We start from the raw sequence: 24,976 nt of genomic DNA, 5'->3' as shown, positions 1-24,976 counted from the left end.
TGGGCGGCAGCTTAACAGTCATGTGCTCCACACCCACCCAACTGGGCGACGGCTTTACAATCATTTGCATGAATTACTTACAGTAAGCAAATTTTAGATACTTCGCTAAGATTTCGGGCAGCACATCATTATAAATGAAGTACTTCACTTTTCTTGGACACCAATGATGGTGTTATCTCTGAATTCCGCGATTTTTTTTTAAATTCCAGTACTGTATATAATGACGCAAAGTATGCGAATAGTTCTGCAATAGTGATCCTATCCTGCGTCATAATTTACATACATATCTACTTCTGTTTTGTGTATTAAAATTACTACATTTTTATGTTAATTTATTTCTGTAAATGATGATGATGATAAATTTCAATAAATGTAAGAACATAAGAACGGAAACTGGTCGCGTAAATGGAAATGGTTGGGTACATTTCCTTTCACCTACCTAATGCGAATATTCATATGTCCGGACACTGGCGATGGTATGGTATTGCCTATTTATTTGACCATATCTTTGCTTTCATTTAAGATATGTTTTCCTTGAAATGTATTTACATTATCGTCTACATCTGTCTTTATTCTGAAATAAAAACCTTTGACGTTACTTTGCATTGACGTTTGACGTTACTCAGGGAGTGTGCAGGCCTTCACACTCCCTGAGCGAGCCATCAAGTAACTATAAAAAGGCATATTTATTTATTTATTTATTTATACATATACAAGAATGTACATAAGGAATGTGAGGATACAAATATGGTAATTACAGTCTTGTAAAGCCACTAGCACGCGCAGCGTTTCGGGCAGGTCCTTAATCTAAGAAAATATTTTAAGGAGGTAAATACTTGCAAAATTATAGACAAAAAATGATAACAGATTACATGAAATGAAAAAAAGATGAGAGAAAATTGTAGGTACAGTATATTAAAGCACATAGGTAGCTAAGATTGATTGCAATGACAGCTTGAATGGTAGTTGACAAAAAAATTGGTAGGCATAATACAGCATATGGCTAGCACATAAAAGAAGACAGCAATGAACACAATGATAAGGTTGTTTGAAATTACATAAAAATTAGGAGATTGGGTAACACTAGGTACAGAGCAAATTTAAAGCTCAGTGTAGGAAACTAAGAAGATGAAGTTAGGTACTTTTTAGTTTTGCTTTTAAATAAGGCAAAAGTTTTACAGTTTTTCAATTCACTAGGGAGTGAGTTCCATAGACTAGGTCCCTTAATTTGCATAGAGTGTTTACACAGATTAAGTTTGACCCTGGGGATATCAAAGAGATATTTATTTCTGGTGTGGTGATAATGGGTCCTATTACATCTGTCCAGGGAGAGTTTCAGAGCATGGTTTGCATTTAAGAACAGGGTTTTGTAAATGTAGTTGACACAAGAGAATGTGTGGAGGGAGTTAATATTTAGCAAGTTTAGGGATTTAAACAAGGGAGCTGAGTGTTGTCTGAAAGCTGAGTTAGTTATCATTCTGATAGCAGATTTTTGCTGTGTGATGATGGGCTTAAGGTGGTTTGCAGTGGTAGACCCCCATGCACAGATACCATAATTAAGACAGGGGTAAATTAGTGCATAATATAGTGAGAGGAGAGCAGAGTTAGGAACATAATATCTGATTTTGGAGAGTATACCAACTGTCTTAGAGACTTTCTTAGTTATGTGTTGAATGTGGGTGCTGAAGTTGAGTCTCTTGTCTAGGAATAGGCCAAGAAACTTGCCATCATCTTTATTACTGATGTTAATGTTGTCTATCTGTAGCTGAATTGCATTTGATGATTTGCTTCCAAATAAGATGTAGTAAGTCTTTTCGATGTTTAATGTTAGTTTGTTCGTTGACATCCATAAGTGGACTTTTTTTAATTCATTATTCACAACATTATTTAGTGTATGTGGGTTGAGGTTTGAATAGATAAGAGTAGTATCGTCAGCAAACAGTATAGGTTTGAGAATATTAGAGACATTAGGCAGATCGTTTATATATATAAGAAATAGAAGAGGTCCTAAGATGCTGCCCTGTGGCACTCCAACGGTAATTGGTAGAGTGGACGAAGTTGTATCATTGATGGTTACATATTGGTGTCTGTCACTAAGATAGGATCGGATGTAGTCAAGGGCAAGGCCTCGGATTCCATAATGCTGGAGTTTAAGTAAGAGGTAGTTGTGATTAACAGTATCAAAGGCTTTTCTTAGGTCAATGAAGAGTCCAATCGGAAACTCATTTTTGTCAAGGGCTGAGTAGATAACGTCAAGGAGACTAATGATTGCATCGTTGGTGCTCTTTTGGGACCGGAAGCCAAACTGGCACTGGATTGGGTTCACCAATCTCCCAGTTGCATCTGTAACCTAGACGTAGTCTATATAACCTAACTGCTATTTCCCTGTGGATTCCTTTTGGGATATTTAACCTTTCTAATTTGGTTGCCTGGAGATACCATGTTGCAGATGACGAACCTTCAGCTATTCTCTGGTGCAGGTAGGCTTTGTTGAGATGTGAGAGTTTTTTGGTGATGATATTTTTTATGTTCTCTAGGCTGGGTTGAATTGTTTTATGTATCACTGGATGACGAGTTGCCAATTTAGCAATTTCATCAGCTTTTTCATTTAATGGGATTCCAATATGGGATGGGATCCAGTTTAAAGTTATGTTGAGTCCTTTGCCTTTAGCGACTGCTCCAAGATACAAAATGGTGGTAATTATTTCCACATTATCTTTCCACTGTTTTTGTCCTAGTATTTGAAGTGCAGCTTTTGAGTCTGTGTGTATGATTGCATTTTGAGTGTTTTGTGCAATCACATATGCGAATGCCTGTTGTATGGCAAACAGCTCAGTTTGGGTTGATGATACTAGTCCTCCCAGTCTCCAATATGCCTGTACGCTGGTCGTGCAAAAGAGCAGCGCCAGCACTCTCATATTCTGTGTCCACCGATCCGTCTGTGAAGATGTGAGTGGCTACTGCTATGCTCTACGTTTGCTCTTCTATTATGCGCCTTAGGATTGTCGGATCATAGGAAGCCTTTTTCAATGGGAGACTTTCTATTACTATTTTGAAAGTAGGCTCTTCCCACGGCGCGGAAGGAGTGTAATTTGGGTGTGGATGATCACCCTCTCTATCAATAATCATGTTTTTTAAATGTAGTCTGTTTAGGACTTTTCCTGCTCTTGCAACCCAAGAGTTCCCATTGTTTTGGCCTAGTCCAACCACCAAGGCCTGCCGTACTGGGATTGGATCAGAAGAAATAATTATCTTACTGATAATTGAAGCTGTCCTTTGTGATATTCTTTCTTGTAGAGAGGGCAAACCCGTCTCCAGTCTAAGAGTTTCAAGCCTGGTCCACATAGTGCCATTCTCCCAGTGCAGCTCTCATAGCATTGTTTTGGGCAACTTCAAGCTTTTTCCACTGTTGGTGTGATAGATTTGTGAGTGCAGGTGCGGCATAATCGATCACTGATCTCACTGCCTGTACATAGTATGTGCGAAGGACTTGCAGATTGGCTCCTCCAGAAAGGGAGGTTAGCGACCTGAGGATTGCCGTTCGGGCCGCAGTTCGCTCTCTCAAGTATGTGACCTCAGCATTAAAATTCATGTGTGTGTCCAGGATGATTCCTAGATACTGATAGGTGTCGACCCATTCTATTGGTTGACCCTGTACAGTGAGTTGGATGTTGGGCTTCGCTATTTTTATGGGCATGGCCTTTGACTTTGAGGGGTTGAGTTTGATCCCAATCTGTTTTGCCTCTTTACTGATGCAGTCTAAGCATTTGGGTGCAAGGCGCGCCGCATCCCTTCCTTTTATGATGATGACAAAGTCGTCCGCGTAGTTTAGCAGCCTGCAGTGATGTGGGAGTTTCAACCTCATTATTCTTTCCATTAAACAGTTGAAGAGAAGAGGGCTGAGAATACCTCCTTGCGGTGTACCATTTTCATGTCTTTTGTACTCAGAGACTGTGCCATGAAGTTTTACTCTTGCTTCTCTGTTTATGAGACAGTTTTTGGTCCAGGAGAGCAGGTTGCCTCTGACCTCTTTGTCAATGAGGCAGCAGAGAATAGCTGGGGCGCTAGCCAGTTCAAAGGCTTTTTCGAGGTCCAGGAATATCAGCATTCCTGGTCTGTCATTCAAGTGGGCTAACAGAGTTGTAATACATTCCACTGTGCCAACCCCTCTTCTATAGGCATACATATCATGGTGCAGTTTAGGCATTTTCCACTCCAGTCTGTTGAGTGCCATTCTGTCAGCCGTCTTGGCTGCACAGCTTTGGAGAGAGATGGGCCTGGGATTAGCTGGATCTTTGGGTTTTGGGATCGGCACTATGTCTGCTCTATTCCAAGCAGAAGGTCTAGTTTGAGAAGTCCAGGCTAAATTAATTATCCTTAGGTATGCAGCGTCTCCCTCTGGGCCGAGGTTTCTAATCATTTTATAGGTTATTTTGTCGGCTCCAGGGGATGTATCCTTGGAGTTTTTCTTAGCCCTATTGAGTTCATCCAGTGTGAAGGGGGCATTAGTGTCAGAGACTTCTTCACATGCTGTAAGGATTCTGTGCCACCTTTCTTCCTCTAGTCCGGTCTGTACTGCTAATACACCTGGTGGAAGTTGATTGCTGGCTGCTCTCTCTGCAAACCTGGTTGCCAGTACTTCGGCTTCCTGTTGAGGATCCTTGGGGTGTGAAGCTTTAGGTGTTTTATTCCCTTTGGCCCGGTGAATTTGCTGCCACATCTCTCCAAGAGAGGTGTGTTCATTCAGGTGTGAATACCATTCCAGCCACTTTTGTTCTTTTATTTGTCTGGCCTCTCGATGTACATGTTCCTTGACCTCACAAAGTAATATCCTGTTGCGGTCACTTGGCTGCTTTTTGTATAGCTTTCTTGTTCTATTGAGTCTATGGTTGAGTTCTTTGACACGTTCGCAATAGTATCAATGATCTTTATGGTGTCCGGTGGACTGTTTTTTCAGTGGGATTGAGTAGTTGGCTGCACTTTGAATCATAAGAACAAAGGCAACTGCAGAAGGCCTGTTGGCCCATACGAGGCAGCTCCTATTTATAACCACCCAATCCCACTCATATACATGTCCAACCCATGCTTGAAACAATCGAGAGACCCCACCTCCACAATGTTACATAAGAACATAAGAACATAAGAACAAAGGTAACTGCAGAAGGCCTATTGGCCCATACGAGGCAGCTCCTATTCTATAACCACCCAATCCCACTCATATACTTGTCCAACCCGTGCTTGAAACAATCGAGGGACCCCACCTCCACAATGTTACGCGGCAATTGGTTCCACAAATCAACAACCCTGTTACTGAACCAGTATTTACCCAAGTCTTTCCTAAATCTAAACTTATCCAATTTATATCCATTGTTTCGTGTTCTGTCCTGTGTTGATACTTTTAATCCCCTATTAATATCCCCCCGGTTATGTCCATTCATCCACTTGTAAACCTCTATCATGTCACCCCTAACTCTTCGCCTTTCCAGTGAATGCAACTTAAGCTTTGTTAATCTTTCTTCATATGAAAGATTTCTAATTTGGGGAATTAACTTAGTCATCCTACGCTGGACACGTTCAAGTGAATTTATATCCATTCTATAATATGGCGACCAAAACTGAACTGCATAATCTAAATGGGGCCTAACTAGAGCAAGATATAGCTTGAGAACCACACCAGGTGTCTTGTTACTAACGCTGCGATTAATAAATCCAAGTGTCCGATTTGCCTTATTACGAACATTTATGCATTGATCCTTTTGTTTTAAATTCTTACTAATCATAACTCCCAGATCCCTTTCGCAATCCGACTTCGCAATCACAACACCATCTAGCTCGTATCTTGTAACTCTATCATCATTACCTAACCTCAGAACTTTACATTTATCAGCATTAAACTGCATCTGCCAATCCTTTGACCATTTCAAAACCCTATCTAGATCAACTTGAAGTGATAGTGAGTCCTCCTCCGAATTAATTTCCCTACCGATTTTCGTATCATCGGCAAATTTGCAAATGTTGCTACTCAAACCTGAATCTAAATCATTTATATATATTATAAACAACAGAGGTCCCAGGACAGAGCCTTGAGGCACTCCACTTACAACATTTTCCCACTCTGACTTGATTCCATTTATACTAACTCTCTGTTTCCTTTGGTATAGCCATGCCCTATTCCAGCTTAATATAGCACCCCCAATACCATGAGAGACTATTTTTTTAATCAGTCTTTCATGTGGCACTGTATCAAAAGCTTTGCTAAAGTCAAGGTATACAACATCGCAATCCTTACCACTATCAACTGCCTCAACAATGCTAGAATAAAAAGATAACAAATTTGTTAAACATGAACGGCCATTTATAAAACCATGTTGCGACTCAATTATTAATTTATGTTTTTCAAGATGAAGACGAATTTTATTTGCTATTATAGATTCGAGTAACTTTCCCACAATAGACGTTAGGCTAATTGGTCGATAGTTAGACGCAAGTGATCTATCTCCTTTCTTAAAAACTGGTATCACATTAGCAACTTTCCAAAACTCTGGCACTCTGCCTGACTCTATTGATTTATTAAATATGGTTGACAGTGGGTCACAAAGCTCCTCTTTGCATTCTTTAAGCACCCTAGCAAACACTTCATCCGGCCCTGGGGATTTGTTTGGTTTGAGTTTTACTATTTGTTTAAGAACATCCTCCCTGGTAACTGCTAAACTCGTCAACCTGTCCTCGTCCCCACCCACATAGACTTGTTCGGCTGAAGGCATATTGTTAAGTTCCTCTTTAGTAAATACAGATACAAAATATTTATTAAAAATACTACTCATCTCTTCATCACTATCTGTTATTTGACCTGTCTCAGTTTTTAATGGACCTATCCTTTCCCTAGTCTTAGTACGATATAACTGAAAAAAACCTTTAGGATTTGTCTTTGCTTGCCCTGCTATGCGAACTTCATAGTTTCTTTTTGCTTTCCTTATCTCTTTTTTAACATTTCTAACCAGTTGTACGAATTCCTGTTCTAAAGTGACCTCCCCATTTTTAATCCTTTTGTACCAAGCTCTCTTTTTACCTATAAGGTTCTTCAAATTCTTTGTTATCCACTTTGGGTCATTAGTATACGATCTATTCAATTTGTATGGTATACTACGTTCCTGTGCTTTGTTTAGAATATTCTTAAATAAGTTATATATTGAATCCACATCGAAATCCCCATTTAAGTCACCTATCGCTGGGTTCATGTCTCGCTCCAAGACCGGCCCACACCCCATACCCAAGCCTTTCCAATCAATTTGACCCAAAAAATTTCTTAGGCTATTAAAATCAGCTTTTCGAAAATCTGGCACTTTAACAGAATTTTCTCCTACTGGTCTATTCCATTCTATGCTAAATCTGATTTCTTTGTGATCACTGCTCCCTAGCTCACTCCCTATTTCGATGTCATTAATTTGCGTTTCCCTGTTAGTTAACACTAAATCTAAAATATTATTTTCCCGTGTTGGTTCCTTAATGTGTTGCGTAAGAAAGCAATCGTCAATTAATTCTAGAAAATCTTCTGCTTCACTATTCCCTGTTTTGTTCAACCAGTTTATTCCGCTAAAATTAAAGTCACCCATGACATAAATACTGTTAGATCTAGATGCTCTAGATATTTCATCCCATAGATGCTTTGCTTCCATTCTGTCTAAATTTGGTGGCCTATATATTACTCCTATTATAATATTATTAGCTTTTTCGTTTAATTCAATCCAAATAGTTTCTGTGTGTGGCTCTGTTTTGATTCCCTCTTTGAGACTACATTTCAAATTGTCCCTAACATATATGGCTACTCCACCTCCTCGTCTAATATATCTATCTGTGTGAAATAGTTTAAATCCATATATTTGATATTCAGCTAATAGTTCTCTATTTTCTACATTCATCCACGTTTCGGTAAGTGCAATAATATCTATTTTTTCTGTGCAGACAAGAGCATTTAATTCGTTAATTTTATTTCTTAGACTTCTACTGTTAGTGTAATATACCCTAAGTGAATTGTTATTTTGCGGACCTTCTCTTTCCCTGATCGTTTTGCCAATTCCTTTCTCCCACAAACACATACTTTTATTACCTCCTTCCTCCAAATCAATTCCCATACCTCTATCTACTAACAGTTTAAACCCAAACAAACACCTCTAACCACTTCTTCTAACGAGTTCGCAACAGCAACAACCCCAGCTCTCGATAGATGCACCCCATCACGAGCATACATTTCATTTCTTCCATAGAAGTGTTCCCAGTTGTCTATGAAAGATATTGCATTTGATTTGCAATATCTTTCCAGCCGGCAATTGACACCAAGTGCCCTCGATATCCATTCATTTCCCACTCCCTTTCTTGGAAGAATGCCACATATGATCGGGATTCCTCCCTTGCTCCTAACTAACTCTATGGCTGTTTTATACCTCTGAATCAGTTCCTCACTCCTGACTCGACCAACATCATTTCCTCCCACGCTAATGCAAATAATGGGATTACGGACCGCGTAACGTATTACGGATACGTTACGCGGCAATTGGTTCCACAAATCAACAACCCTGTTACTGAACCAGTATTTACCCAGGTCATTCCTAAATCTAAACTTATCCAATTTATACCCATTGTTTCGTGTTCTGTCTTGTGTTGATACTTTTAATACCCTATTAATATCTCATTTGTTATGTCCATTCATCCACTTGTAAACCTCTATCATGTCACCCCTAACTCTTCGCCTTTCCAGTGAATGCAACTTGAGCTTTGTTAATCTTTCTTCATATGAAAGATTTCTAATTTGGGGAATTAACTTAGTCATCCTACGCTGGACACGTTCAAGTGAATTTATATCCATTCTATAATATGGCGACCAAAACTGAACTGCATAATCTAAATGGGGCCTAACTAGAGCAAGATATAGCTTGAGAACCACACCAGGTGTCTTGTTACTAACGCTGCGATTAATAAATCCAAGTGTCCGATTTGCCTTAGTACGAACATTTATGCATTGATCCTTTTGTTTTAAATTCTTACTAATCATAACTCCCAGATCCCTTTCGCAATTCGACTTCGCAAACTCAACACCATCTAGCTCGTATCTTGTAACCCTATCATCATTACCTAACCTCAGAACTTTACATTTATCAGCATTAAACTGCATCTGCCAATCCTTCGACCATTTCAAAACCCTATCTAGATCAACTTGAAGTGATTGTGAGTCCTCCTCCGAATTAATTTCCCTACCGATTTTCGTATCATCGGCAAATTTGCAAATGTTGCTACTCAAACCTGAATCTAAATCATTTATATATATTATAAACAACAGAGGTCCCAGGACAGAGCCCTGAGGCACCCCGCTTACAACATTTTCCCACTCTGACTTGACTCCATTTATACTAACTCTCTGTTTCCTTTGGTATAGCCATGCCCTAATCCAGCTTAATATAGCACCCCCAATACCATGAGACTCTACCTTTTTAATCAGTCTTTCATGTGGCACTGTATCAAAAGCTTTGCTAAAGTCAAGGTACACAATATCGCAATCCTTACCACTATCAACTGCCTCAACAATGCTAGAATAAAAAGATAACAAATTTGTTAAACATGAACGGCCATTTATAAAACCATGTTACGACTCAATTATTAATTTATGTTTTTCAAGATGAAGACGAATTTTATTTGCTATTATAGATTCGGATAACTTTCCCAAAATAGATGTTAGGCTAATTGGTCGATAGTTAGACGCAAGTGATCTATCTCCTTTCTTAAAAACTGGTATCACATTAGCAACTTTCCAAAACTCTGGCACTCTGCCTGACTCTATTGATTTATTAAATATGGTTGCCAGTGGGTCACAAAACTCCTCTTTGCATTCTTTAAGCACCCTGGCAAACACTTCATCCGGCCCTGGGGATTTGTTTGGTTTGAGTTTTACTATTTGTTTAAGAACACCCTCCCTGGTAACTGCTAAACTCGTCAACCTGTCCTCGTCCCCACCCACATAGACTTGTTCGGCTGAAGGCATATTGTTAAGTTCCTCTTTAGTAAATACAGATACAAAATATTTAAATATTTATTAAAAATACTACTCATCTCTTCATCACTATCTGTTATTTGACCTGTCTCAGTTTTTAATGGACCTATCCTTTCCCTAGTCTTTGTACGATATAACTGAAAAAACCCTTTAGGATTTGTGGTCATAGCTTGCTCTGCTATGCGAACTTCATAGTTTCTTTTTGCTTTCCTTATCTCTTTTTTAACATTTCTAACCAGTTGTACGAATTCCTGTTCTAAAGTGACCTCCCCATTTTTAATCCTTTTGTACCAAGCTCTCTTTTTACCTATAAGGTTCTTCAAATTCTTTGTTATCGACTTTGGGTCATTAGTATTCGATCTATTCAATTTGTATGGTATACTCACCCCTTTTGGGACTGATATATTTTGTGCTACTAATTGTGATTGGGTCATTCTTCATGATCAACTTGTGCCTGGTTGTTATTGCTACTCAGTTTTCAGAGACTAAGAAGCGAGAAATGGAGCGAATGAAAATGGAGCGTGCCAGGTTTCAGTCAACTAGTACACTTGCATCTGGCTCCACTTCGGAACCAAATTCATGCTATGCAGAAATTATAAAATATATTGCTCACTTATGGAGACGAGGAAAGAGAAAATTTTACATTCAGTACAAACAGTTTCGCCGGAGAAACAAGTCTGATCATCCTCATCAGCTGAGCCTCAAGAAGCAGCGTCGTCGTCGACAATATGAGGCAGCACAGAGTGCCATTATCAGTCGGGAAGGTGGAGCATCTGGAGTGCCAAGCACTGTAGTAGCCATGGCTCCTACTGTTGGTGGCATTGGACCTGGTGGAGCCTTAACTGTGATGAATAACATAAGCTCAACATCTCCACAGCTTTTGTCACCTCCAGAAGTACACGAAGTTCCAGACGACTCGAGAAACAATAATGCTCCCTGCATTAGCCCAGAATTTTCTGACATAGATCCTCAAGCCTCCACACATCGTCCTGTTCTCCTCAAAATCTCAAGTGGTACAAGTGGGGATGGCAGCAATGAGCTCTTGCCACCATCACCAGGTGGTCAGGGCACCTGTACCCCACGACAGCATCGACGTAGCTCTGTCATGTTCAGTGATGTAGTGCTTCTCCATGGTCATGCTGGGGAGACAGCAACAAAAAATGTCTGTCACAGTGAGAAGACTACGCAAACTGACGATGAACCTCTAGATCCATCATATTTCCATGAGCCCTTACCCCATCACCTCACACACCAGGACCACCTTCTCTTATGCCCCCTGCTCTACTACCCCCAGCCCTCCTACCCCTTAACAAGAATAAATCTTCCTTGCGTTCTGTCTCGCGAACACCCTCTAATAATGGTTCAGGGGGAAAAGGTTCTCTCACTTGTGGAGAACTACTGGCACTTAGTGGTGCTCTTTCTGCTGCTTTGCCCACACACTTGGGCATTGACTCCCGTTCCGTCCACACACTTTATTCTTCATTGGCCAAAGGAGTCAAACACTTTTCAGCACCAACTTTATTCTTTTCTGCTGATCAAGCCCCTGCAGGTTTCACAAATTACTATTCAGAGTCTGATTCCTGTGACTCAGAGTCTGACTGGAGTGATGAAGATTGGAAGGATGAGGGGACAAAACAGCCTTCTTTAGCCCACAGATTTTGTTCACAAATTCGTGTGTATATCCACACGGATCCACCAGCTTCTTCGTATGAAGAAGCTGGTGGATCACCGATACTTTCCACGGGGCATTCTTATTGCTATCCTCATCAACACCCTCAGCATGGGCATCGAGTACCATAACCAGCCAATGATGTTGACAATTATTGTGGAACTGAGCAACTTCGTCTTCTCAGCCGTGTTTGCCGTCGAAATGTTGCTAAAGGTTATTGCCGAGGGACCCTTTGGTTACATAAGCAATGGTTTCAATGTTTTTGATGGCATCATTGTCATCCTCAGGTAATGTGATAATAAATTTGAGAAAGTTGTTTGTAAGCTAATTTTAATTTTATGCAAATTTTTTTTGCATTATTAGATTTAAGATTGTATTTTCTGACATGTCAAAAATAATTCCAGATACAGTAAATGGAAATTGGTTGGTACAAAGTTGTTATATTGTTAGAAAAATGCTAAGTTGATTTTTGAAGCACAAAAACAGTAATTTTATTACTACATATATGTAGTATTCAACACGAATATACAAACATCACTAACAACTTGAAATAATAATAAGATAAGAATAAAGGACACTACAGAAAGCATAAGTATACTTAGCTCCATACCCATTGAATTTTCATGTCATCTTCCACCCAAGGTGAGCATGGGATTAACAAGTGGATAATCTGGGAACATACAAACCAAACCCTCAAAGAAACATGCTGAAACCTCTCTTAACTACAACTCTCCTCTCAAAACCTCTCTCTCAACAACAACGGCGAGAAACAATGGGCAGAGTTTCTTTCACCCTATGCCCCTGTTACCTAGCAGTAAAATAGGTACCTGGGTGTTAGTCAGCTATCACGGGCTGCTTCCTGGGGGTTGAGGCCTGGTCGAGGACCGGGCCGCGAGAACACTAAAAAGCCCCGAAATCATCTCAAGATAACCTCAAGAAGATCCTACATCACTACACAAAAGGGGCATAACTGGCCGACCCTTCACAGTGTTCAAGAGAGAACTGGATAAGCACCTCCAAAGGATACCTGATCAACCAGGCTGTGACTCATACGTAAGTCTGCGAGCAGCCGCGTCCAACAGCCTGGTTGATCAGGTCGGCAACCAGGAGGCCTGGTCGACGACCGGGCCGCGGGGGACGTTAAGCCCCGGAAGCACCTCAAGGTAACCTTAAGGTATCCTACGCTGGACACGTTCAAGTGAATTTATATCCATTCTATAGTACGGCGACCAAAACTGAATTGCATAATCTAAATGGGGCCTAACCAGAGCAAGATATAGCTGAGGAATCACACCAGGTGTCTTGTTACTAACGCATCGATTAATAAATCCCAGTGTCCTATTTGCCTTATTACGAACATTCATGCATTGATCCTTTTGTTTTAAATTCTTACTAATCATAACTCCCAGATCCCTTTCGCAATCCGACTTCGCAATCTCAACACCATCAAGCTCGTATCTTGTAACTCTGCAAATCATCACTACCTAGCCTCAGAACTTTACATTTATTAGCATTAAACTGCATCTGCCAATCCCTTGACCATTTCAAAACCCTATCTAGATCAACTTGAAGTGATAGTGAGTCTTCTTCCGTGCCAATTCCCCCACCGATCTTCGTATCATCTGCAAATTTGCAGATGTTGCAACTCAAACCTATATCTAAATCATTTATATATATTATAAACAACAGAGGTCCCAGGACAGAGCCTTGAGGCATTCCACTAACATGAACCCAGCGATAGGTGACGTAAAAGGGGATTTCGATGTGGATTTAATATATAACTTATTTAAGAATATTCTAAACAAAGCACAGGAACATTGTATACTATACAAATTGAATAGATCGAATACTAATGACCCAAAGTAGATAACAAATAACTTGAAGAACCTTATAGGTAAAAAGAGAGCTTGGTACAAAAGGATTAAGAATGGGGAAGTCAGTTTAGAACAGGAATTCATACAACTAGTTAGAAATGTTAAAAAAGAGATTAGGAAAGCAAAAAGAAACTATGAAGTTCGCATAGCAGAGCAAGCAAAGTCAAATCCTAAGGTTTTTTTTCAGTTATATCGAACTAAGACTAGGGAAAGGATAGGTCCATTAAAAACTGAGACAGGTCAGGCACAGACAGTCTCAGTCAGGCGCAGACAGTCTCAGTGAGAGGGTGTGTTAGCCGGAGCTCCTGAGTGTTGTTATATTATCATAGCAATATGGAAGTTGTAGTGAAGGACCTGGTGACTCTAGTGGGAGCCCTGAGGACAGAGTTGGACTCTCTGCGGGAGGAGGTGCGTCAGCTGAAAGAACAACGAGAAGTAACGAAGGAGGAGACCAGTAGTAAAGGGACCTCGTCTTGGAGAGTTGTGAAAGACAGGGGCCTTAAGAAGACTTTGATAAAGCCGCCTTCAAACGCCATAGCAACTTCTAATTCATTTGACGTTTTGGAGGACGAGTGCTGTGGTGAGACTGCGGATCGCGCAAAAGGGAAAGCAACGAAGAGCAAGAAAGCGCAGGCCCCTCAGAGAGTAAAGGAAGTACCTAAGCAAACCATAGTTGTGGGAGATTCCCAGATAAGGTATTTGGATAGAACGTTTTGTGCCAGAGATAGGGGGAACAGGTTAAGGGTTTGCTATCCCGAAGCTGGTATTGGTGATATTATAAACAACATGAATGATATTATGGCTGGAAATGGGAACAATCCCGTTATTTGCATTAGCGTGGGAGGAAATTATGTTGGTCGAGTTAGGAGTGAGGAACTGATTAAAAGGTATAAAACAGCCATAGAATTAGTTAGGAGCAAGGGAGGAATCCCGATCATATGTGGCATTCTTCCAAGAAAGGGAGTGGGAAATGAATGGATATCGAGGGCACTTGGTGTCAATTGCTGGCTGGAAAGATATTGCAAATCAAATGCAATATCTTTCATAGACAACTTCTATGGAAGAAATGAAATGTATGCTCGGGATGGGGTGCATCTATCGAGGGCAGGGGTTGTTGCTGTTGCGAACTCATTGGAACCAGTGGTTAGAGGGATTTGTTTGGGTTTAAACTGTTAGTAGATAGTGGTATGGGAATTGATTTGGAGGAAGGAAATAATAAAAGTATGTGTTTGTGGGAGAAAAGAATTGGCAAAATGATCAGGGAAAGAGAAGGACCTCAAAATAACTATTCACTTAGGGTATATTACACTAACACTAGAAGTCTGAGAAACAAAATAAACGATTTAAATGCTCTTGTCTGCACAGAAAAAAATAGATATTATTGCACTTACCGAAACGTGGATGAATGTAGAAAATAGAGAGCTATTAGCTGAATATTAAATCAATGGATTTAAACTATTTCACACAGATAGATATATTAGACGAGGAGGGGGAGTAGCCATATATGTTAGGGACAAATTGAAATGTAGTCTCAAAGAGGGAATCAAAACTGAGCTACATACAGAAACTATTTGGATAGAATTAAACGAAAAAGCAAATAATATTATAATAGGAGTTATATATAGGCCACCAAATTTAGACAGAATGGAAGCAAAGCATCTATGGGAGGAAATATCTAGAGCATCTAGATCTAACAGTATTTACGTCATGGGTGACTTTAATTTTAGTGGAATAAACTGGTTGAATAAAACAGGGAATAATGAAGCAGAAGATTTTATAGAATTAATTGACGATTGCTTTCTTACGCAACACATTAAGGAACCAACACGGGAAAATAATATTTTAGATTGTGTTAACTAACAGGGAAACACAAATTAAGGACATCGAAATAGGGAGTGAGCTAGGGAACAGTGATCATAAAGAAATTAGATTTAGCATTGAATGGAATAGATCTGTAGGAGAAAATACTGTTAAAGTGCCTGATTTTCGAAAAGCTGATTTCAATAGCCTAAGAATTTTTTGGGGTCAAATAGATTGGAAAGTCTTGGGTATGGGGTGTGGGCCGGTATTGGAGCTAGACGTTAACCCAGCGATAGGTGACGTAAAAGGGGTTTTCGATGTGGATTCAAATCATAACCTATTTAAAAATATTCTAAGCAAAGCCCAGGAATGTAGTATACCATATCAATTGAATAGATCGAACACTAATGATCCAAAGTGGATAACAAGGGATCTGAAGAGCCTTATAGGTAAAAAGAGAGCGTGGTACAAAAGGATTAAGAATGGGGAAGTCAGTTTAGAACAGGAATTCGTACAACTGGTTAGAAATACTAAAAAAGAGATAAGGAAAGCAAAAAGAAACTATGAAGTTCGAATAGCAGAGCAAGCGAAGACAAATCCTAAAGGGTTTTTCCAGTTATACCGGACAAAGATTAGGGAAAGGATAGGTCCATTAAAAACTGAGACAGGTCAAATAACAGATAGTGATGAAGAGATGAGTAGTATTTTTAATAAATATTTTATATCTGTGTTTACTAAAGAGGAACTTGACGATATAAACTTTACGGGGTTCTGTATACTGTATGGAGGTTCTGTATACTGTACACTGTTCTGTATACTGTACACTGCTCTGTATACTGTACGCTGTCCTGAATACTGTACACTGTTCTGAATACTGTACGCTGTTCTGTATACTGTACACTGTTCTGTATACTGTACACTGTTCTGTATACTGTATGCTATTCTGTATACTGAACACTGTTCTGTATGCTGTACACTTTTCTGTATACTGTACACTGTTCTGTATACTGAACACTGTTCTGCATACTGTACACTGTTCTGTATACTGTACAAGATTCTGTACACTGTATGGGGTTCTGCCTACTGTACACTGTTCTGTATACTGTACAAGATTCTGTATACAGTACGCTGTTTTGTATACTGTACACTGTTCTGTATACTGTATGAAGTTCTCTATTGTGTTCACTGTTCTGTATACTGTATGAAGTTCTCTATTGTGTTCACTGTTCTGTATACTGTACACTTTTCTGTATGCTGTACAGGGTTCTGTATACTGTACACTGTTCTGTATTCTGTACGCTGTTCTGAATACTATACACTGTTCTCTATACTCTATGCTGTTCTGTATACTGTACGCTGTTCTGTATACTGTATGCTGTTCTGTATACTGTACACTGTTCTGTTTATGGTACATTGCTCGGTATACTGTACGTGGTTCTGAATACTCTACGGGGTTATGTATACTGTACTCTGTTTTGTATACTGTACACTGTTCTGTATACTTTACGGGGTTCTGTATACTGTACGGGGATCTGTATACTGTACTCTGTTCTGTATACTGTACTTTGTTCTGTATACTGTACAGGATTCTGTATACTGTACACTATTCTGCAAACGCTACGGGGTTCTGTATACTGTATGGGGGTTCTGTATGCTGTACACTGTTCTGTATACTGTACACTATTCTGTATACTTTACACTGTTCTGTATACTGTATGGGGGTTCTGTATACAGTACACTGTTCTGAATACTATACAAGATTCTGTACACTGTACACTGTTTTGTGTACAGTACGGGGTTCTGTATACTGTTCGGGATTCTGTATACTGTACACTGTTCTATATAGTGTACACTGTACACTGTTCTGTATACTCTATGGGGGTTCTGTATACTGTACACTGTTCTGTATAATGTACACTATTCTGTATACTGTACACCGTTCTGTGCACTTTATGGGGTTCTGCATACTGTACACTGTTCTGTACTGTACACTGTTATGTATTCTGTGGCTTGCTGTGTTAGTCCTGGGGCCCTCAACCGTTCCTGGTGTGGGAGCCACCATGCCCCGTCTGGCTTGCTGTGTTAGTCCTGGGGCCCTCAACCGTTCCTGGTATGGGGGCCACCATGCCCCGTCTGGCTTGCTGTGTTTGTCCTGGGGCCCTCAACCGTTCCTGGTATGGGAGCCACCATGCCCCGTCTGGCTTGCTGTGTTTGTCCTGTGGCCCTCAACCGTTCCTGGTATGGGAGCCACCATGCCCCGTCTGGCTTGCTGTGTTAGTCCTGGGGCCCTCAACCGTTCCTGGTATGGGAGCCACCATGCCCCGTCTGGCTTGCTGTGTTAGTCCTGGGGCCCTCAACCGTTCCTGGTATGGGAGCCACCATGCCACGTCTGGCTTGCTGTGTTAGTCCTGGGGCCCTCAACCGTTCCTGGTATGGGAGCCGATTTAGTTCTGAGATGCTTTTTGTCGCTCTGTGTTGTACTTTCTCCACAGCAGATATGTTGTGAAGCTGAGGCCTCTATGCTTGATACAGCAGTCCAAATGTGGCCGCACCAGAGATGTTTACAGCTCAATAACTTTATTTTCCTTGAAAATAAAGTTGACTTTCTTACTTGAGTTCCCAATTGTTGTGCAACTTTCAATGACTGGTCCCCGTGCATGCAGTCCCCGTGGCGCAGTGGTGAAACCCTAGCCCCAGCACTTCGCGAACAGTATAGTCTGGGTTCGTATCCTGGCCGGGGAGGATTCACTGGGATCCAATCCTTAACATTACGCCTCTCTTCACCCAGCAGTGAAACGATTTGACGGGTCATATTCCGGAGTTATTAATAAAGATTAATAATAATCTTAGGACTTAGTCATATTAGGATAAAGGACCTGCCCGAGACGCAATACTTGCTAGTGGCTTTACAAGAATGTAAAAACTGGTGGACCATCCAAGTAGTAGGCGTCCATCTGTCTCAGGAGACTATGGAGTTGCGCTCTGGTTGTCGGTCTGGAGTGGCCTCTCCAGGGCGCAAAGCCAGGGTAGCTTGATACGTGGGGAGAAGCTGTCACCCATGCAGCAGGTCCCCCTCTCCACAGCACAGAACGTTTCAATTGGAAAGGCAAACGCCAATAAGACAGGTTCCAGCGCCGTCGCAGGAACTGTCAGAACGAGGTTGAAGGTAACAAGGAACTGCCCCCAGGGGGCTCCAGCTCCGGAGTTAACCTCGAAGTTGGTACAAGAAGGCACAGGGACTCCAACCCCAGAGTCTTTTTTGTTGTTGTTACTCTTTTTTGTGGGGGGAAAGCAGGAAAATTAGGGAAGGAAGAAAAGGAGGAAACTTAGGAAAAATGGGAGAACCATTAACAAGCTGCCGGCTTCCCGTCTCCGTCGTGACCACTAGACACAAGGTTACTTTAGGCATTAGGACACTATTGGAATTATCAGTTAGTTTAGTTCATTTATTATGCACCCCATACCCATCTTGTGGGCGGTAGTGGAAAATGTTACAGAGGCACATAATGGGCTCAGGGACTGAACCCCACAATTCATTTAGCTAAGGAAGTTACAATCTTGATGAGCGAGTTACAAAATTCAATATAAGTCATCACATCAACAATGGGTTCGAGATCGACCTCAAGTACAGTTTCTAAATTAAGCAACTGACATGTGGAGAGCTAGTGTCAAAATTTATATGTTTGTCCTGCACACCGCCCCCCATCCAGTGGGCAGCGGTGGATAGGTTACAATCACTTAGTTACTACCTACAGTTAGCAAACTGGGGATATTTGGCTAAAATTTCTGGTAGCAGATCATTTTGAATGAAATATTTACACATTGCTGGAACATTGGTTATAGAATTGTCTCTAAATTCACGTATCTTTTCGCACTCCATCACATAGTGACGGAGGGTGTGCGAATAATTTTGTTGACACAGTTTACATTTGGTCAGGTCTACATCAGCAGATAATGAGAATTCCCAGAGATACTTGTAACCGAGTCTAAGCCGAGCAGTAGTAACATCTAGAAGTCTGCTGATTTTATTGGATGATCCATAGATGTGTGGCTCCTCTTGCATGATAGTACAGATAGTATGATGATAGATGGAATTACTGGTGTCAATTTCACTTTGCCTCAGATCTACAAGATCTTGTTGAAGTTCTCGGTGTACTGCTGCTCTCAGATTGTTCATTGACAATCCAAGGTTACACTCAACGGCTCCTTTAAAGGCAGATTCTTTGGCTAACTTATCAGCTCTATCATGCATTCGGAGGCCAACATGAGATGGAGACCACATGAAATGGACTCTGTTACCATCCTTAATAATTTTGTTGTATTTGTGTCTAGCTTCGGACACGAGCATGTTACAGTTATGTCTTAAAGAGTTGAGAGCATTTAAGGATGATAAGGAGTCACTTACAATTAATGTATCAAGTTTTGAGACTTGTACACATTTCAGTGCAAGGATCAAGGCAAATAGTTCGGTCTGAAGGGTAGAGGCCCAGTTGTTTATACGGACTCCCCACTCAAAGTATAGGCCATTGCCCATTGTCAGGACAACTGCACTTCCAGCTGCACCCGTGGTGCGGTGTAGGGAACCATCAGTGTATATAATTTGAGAGAGAGAATGCTCTGTGGACAGAGCATCAATATGGCTTAAGGCATTGAGCTTTGCCTCAAGACGAAGCTTGGGCTGATCTCTAATTTGCTTCTTGGGTGGAAAGGGAGGGATTAAAACTGGAAAGGGTGTAACCTCCCACGGTGCAGGAAAGTGCCGTTGTTGTCTCTCTTGGTACAAATTATGAACCTGATACATTCTGAGTTGAGTTCCAGTTTTTGTTATCCATTTGGAACAATGCTGATCTTCAATAAAGAAATTCTGGAGGGCTTCTGTGCAAGGGTTAGGATGAGTTAGCCTAAGCATTTTTATACCAATTTGACATCATCAGGAAAAGATCATCAAGGCAAATGGGGGGACCTTCGACAAGCCGCCGGCCTCCTGTCCTCATCGAGGCCACTATTAGTAGCTGTCAAGTAAATTCAAATAATTATTATACTTGACTCGCCCTGGTGACTCTCTATTACTCCCTTATCTATCCATATCTCAACTATGGTATTTGTGCTTGGGGCTCTACTACCCAAAATCACTTACGTCCTCTAATTACTCAACACAAAGCTGCTATTAGGACAATATCCAACTCTGGCCCCAGACATCACTCGGTACCCCTACTCAAATCTCTGAATATGTTAGACATTAAGTCACTGCACATTCTCTCATGTGTATTATACATATATAAAACGCTAAACTATAATGCCAATCCTGATCTCAAAAGCTTCATAGAAGGTTGTAACAGAACCCATGAGCACCATACCAGAAATAAATACAGTTTTGATATTCCTAGAGTACGACTTAATCAAACTAGAAATGCTCTACAAATCAAGGGGCCCAGAATGTGGAATGATCTTCCCAACCATGTTAAAGACTGTACCTCTCTCAACCAGTTTAAGTTAAAAACGAAGCTATACCTAATAAATTCCCTGTAACCTACCTTACCCTTCTATTGTCAACCAATGTCTGTTTTTCTTTAAAGAGCGCTGTTTGTCGACTTAATTGTATTTGTGCTGCTTTTTCATCTATGTTTTCATTTCTTGTTTTCATCCTACTCATTATGCTCAATTAGTATTAAGGTTGTCATTTAAGTTTATCATGCCCGAAACGCTTTGCGTAATAGTGGCTTTAGGCATTGTATGTACTAGCTCTACCTATAAGTCAACCAATCTTTGTAAAAATTTATTGTATGTATGTACCTTACCTAAATAAACATTTTATTTTTTTATTTTTTTTTTTACTTCGATATCTAAGTAATTCTGCCTTATTACAAATTTGTTTAATACGTTCCTCGAGCCTCCGTGGCACAATTGGTTAGCGCGTTCGGCTGTTAACCGAAAGGTTGGTGGTTCGAGCCCACCCGGGGGCGATTATTTAGGCCAACTCTAGGGGTTGACCTCAGACAAGACCGACATAACACACTTGACAGCGATGTCACACTTGGCCCCGTGATCCAGCCCGTCCTCCTCAAGTCTGCCAACGTCAACAAACTCTCGCGCGTAAGTGACCTTATCCTAACACAACAGAGAACGGCACAGTATGTCAACGTCGCGACCCATCCTCCTGTTTACACAGTAGTTGTTGTATATGCTCCATAGTACAAACGTTGACGTACTAAGTCATTACATAATAGAACTTACTGATCACTTTATAGTCTGAAGTCTTAATTATAGACTCTTTATAGTCGTAAGTGAAGTATATAGCACTAATCACTTTATAGTCTAGAAAAATAAAGCTAATATAAACATATATATTCCTAGGTCTAGTATAGCACACATATGTACGATATTAGGCCTCAGATAGCGTGTATTCGGCCTAGGAAGGTTCAGTTAGTTAAGGTTGTCTTTGCAACATAAATACAAAACCTTTTTCCAGTTTGTCTAAAGTCAATAGTTCAGATTTCTACTTTTTAATTGCGTTGTTCGTCGATACTTTGGTCCTCATCGTTACTATAAGTACTACCAACACAAGAGGATGGGCTGCAGTTTCACGAGCCGCTACCATTTTCTAGTACGACAATTGTTGGTCTTGGGAAGAGTATTCGTCAAAAGGCGCCGTTCTATTAGGAGGACGGGTTGAACAGCTACATACCGAGTTTTGGCGGCATAACACAACAATTTAGAAAATAATATATAATTATAAACAGCCTCCCAGTCCTTCGGAGCTCAACTGTTTAATATGTGTAAAGTCGCCAAAGATTGAGATAACATGTTCGTAAGTACTTGCGTAACTGACTGATGAATCTCGGTCCAGACACTAAATATAATTCTAATGCTTGGAATGTTTACATGCAAGAAGAGTTGCTATAGACCTCAACAAACACGACAGATCAGCCTCCAGGGCTGAGTGGATCCCATACTTATCCTGTAGACCCCATGTATACCTATCCTGTGAGCGTTAGTGCCCCCAATACATGTCCTGTTCATGAGTGGTAGTGAACCCATACCCATCGTGTGCAGCAGTGATCACATACCCATGCTATGATGTATGTCATGCGCAGCTGGCTGTGCCCAGTAGCCATGATGTGCGCATCCCATGCGCAAGATCAGTACGTACTGGTGCGTTACTGCGCAGAAACACTGATACTTTTATTTCTGAAGAAAATATTACCAATTATAATATTATAAAAGATGTATAAAATGTATCATTCAAATAATATGAGCAGCAGAGTGGCGCAGTGGAAGCGTGCTGGGCCCATAACCCAGAGGTCCGTAGATCGTAACTACGCTCTGCTACGGAATTGTTTTAATGTATTAATAATGTTTTTTTATTACAAATGTAGGTACATAACAGTGTCTTGCTACCTCCTTCAATATAAGTAATTACAAATTACAGGTTGAGCTAGCTATATGTTAAAAAATAAAGGCACAATAACGAACGTGGGAGATTTGTACCTGAATTTACCTGTCCCTAGTGTCCTCGACGGATAGTGGAAGCCATCGGCTTGTCAAAGATCCCCCCCTCCCCCCATGGTTCATGAGGATTGTTTCTATTTGGATTTTGAACAGATAATATCTTGCTATTTAACGACTTCGCTAGTTAGACAATTTCATGGGATAACCCTAGTTTATGGTATAGTTCATTTAATATGCACCCCATACCCGTCCTGTGGGCGGTAGTGGGAAGAGTTACAGAGGCACATAATGGGTTCAGGGACTGAACCCCACAATTCATTTACCTGAGCAAGTTAATCTTGCTGAGAGAGTTACAAAATTCAATGCACATCATCGCATCAACAATGGGCTCGAGACCGCCCACAAGTACAGTTTCTAAATTAAGCAACTGACACGTGGAGAGTCCTACAGTGAGAAACATTTGTACGCTAACCAACTGTGTTACGGAGGCTACGCTCTCTAAAACCTTACAAATATTTCCTTCTGCTTCTTACCGCTCGCTCCCGCCATCGGAAGCCCTAAAAACACTTCCTCCTGCTTCCTCCCGCTCTCTGAAGCTCTAGTAACACTTCCTACCACTCTCTGAACCCATAAAAATACTTCATCCTGCTCGCTCCCGATCTCTGAAACCCAGTTAATATTTCCATCTCCTTCCTCCAACTCGTTCCCGTTCTCTGAAACCCTATTAATACTACCTTCTGCTACCTCCCACTTCCTCCCGCTCTCTGAAGCCTTAAAAATATTCCCTCCTGCTCTCTGAAGCCCTAATAACACCGCCTCCTGTTTCCTCATGAAGCACATACCTTACAAATACTTTCTACTGCTTCCTACCACTGGCTCCTGCTCTCTGAAGCCCTAAAATCATTTCCTCCTGCTTTCTCCCGTTCGATCCCGCTCTCTGAAGCCTTACAAATCATTTCTCCTGCTTCCTGCCACTCGCTCCTGCTCTCTGAAGCCCTAATAACACTTCCTCCTGCTTCCTATAACAAATGTTCCAGAGATGTGTAAATATTTAATTCAAAATGATCTGCTACCAGAAATTTTGGCCAAATATCCCCAGTTTGCTAACTGTAGGTAGTACCTAAGTGACTATAAGCTATCCATGGCTGCCCACTGGAGGGGGTAGGGGGGGGGGTGGCAGTGTGCAGAACAAACATATCAATTGTGACACTAGCTCTCCACATAAGTCAGTTGCTTAATTTAGAAACCGTACTTGTGGTCAATCACGAACCCATTTATGACGTGACGACTTATACTGAATTTTGTAACTAACTTATCAAGATTGTAACTTGCTTAGCTAAGTGAATTGTGGGGTTCAGTCCCTGAGCCCATTATGTGCCTCTGTAACCACTTCCACTACCGCCCACAAGATGGGTATGGGGTGCATAATAAGTGAACTAAACTAAACTTAACCTCTCATGTTATCGTGACGTCACACACCCCGTACACACACATATTATATCACTGAAGAAAAACTGTGCATCTTCGGTAGCAATTAACCGGATTTGGTCCATATAATAACAGGTCACTATACTTCAGGTTTCCGTAGTGTAGTGGTTATCACGTGCGCCTCACACGCGCAAGGTCCCCGGTTCGATCCCGGGCGGAAACATTTGACTTTTTAAATGTTTGTTTTCATAACCCATTGAAATAAACTCAAAGTGTCCAACCACTTGGGTCGAACGGTAGAGCGACGGTCTCAATTCTTGCAGGTCGGCGTTCAATCCCCGACCGTCCAAGTGGTTGGGTACCATTCCTTCCCCCCGTCCCATCCCAAATCCTTATCCTGACCCCTTCCCAGTGCAATATAGTTGTAATGGCCTGGCGCTTTCACCCCTGATAGTTCCCTTCCCTTCCCTTCAAAGAGCTAAAATTAATAACAAAGTATATTGACAATATTTATTAAATCATAAAACTTATACCATTTTGTAATTTGCTAATACTACATTATACTAATTATTAATATTGAGAGTCATATAACTATGTATTGTGGAGCAGAGTGGCGCAGTGGAAGCGTGCTGGACCCATAATCCAACTAGAGGTCCGTAGATCGAAACTACGCTCTGCTACAGTCTAATTTTTTCCTACCATAACAAACCAAAA

The 24,976-nt window shown here is 40.9% G+C and overlaps 2 non-coding genes and 1 pseudogene across 2 annotated transcripts; all 3 read left to right on the top strand.

Annotated features, from left to right (window-relative positions):
* Positions 1-12,002, top strand: part of LOC138372152 (voltage-dependent T-type calcium channel subunit alpha-1G-like) — a 30,221-nt pseudogene extending 18,219 nt beyond the window's left edge.
* Positions 12,003-21,274: 9,272 nt separating this feature from the next.
* Positions 21,275-21,348, top strand: TRNAN-GUU (transfer RNA asparagine (anticodon GUU)). The gene has a single exon. It is a non-coding gene; the product is annotated as a tRNA-Asn (tRNA).
* Positions 21,349-24,412: 3,064 nt separating this feature from the next.
* Positions 24,413-24,485, top strand: TRNAV-CAC (transfer RNA valine (anticodon CAC)). Its single transcript has one exon. It is a non-coding gene; the product is annotated as a tRNA-Val (tRNA).
* Positions 24,486-24,976: the final 491 nt, after the last annotated feature.

Source organism: Procambarus clarkii, chromosome 38 (assembly GCF_040958095.1).
Source record: "Procambarus clarkii isolate CNS0578487 chromosome 38, FALCON_Pclarkii_2.0, whole genome shotgun sequence".
In the NCBI taxonomy this organism is placed as follows: domain Eukaryota; kingdom Metazoa; phylum Arthropoda; class Malacostraca; order Decapoda; family Cambaridae; genus Procambarus; species Procambarus clarkii.
Note: the sequence above shows the minus strand (reverse complement) of the source record. Positions and strands in the feature narration are given on the sequence as shown.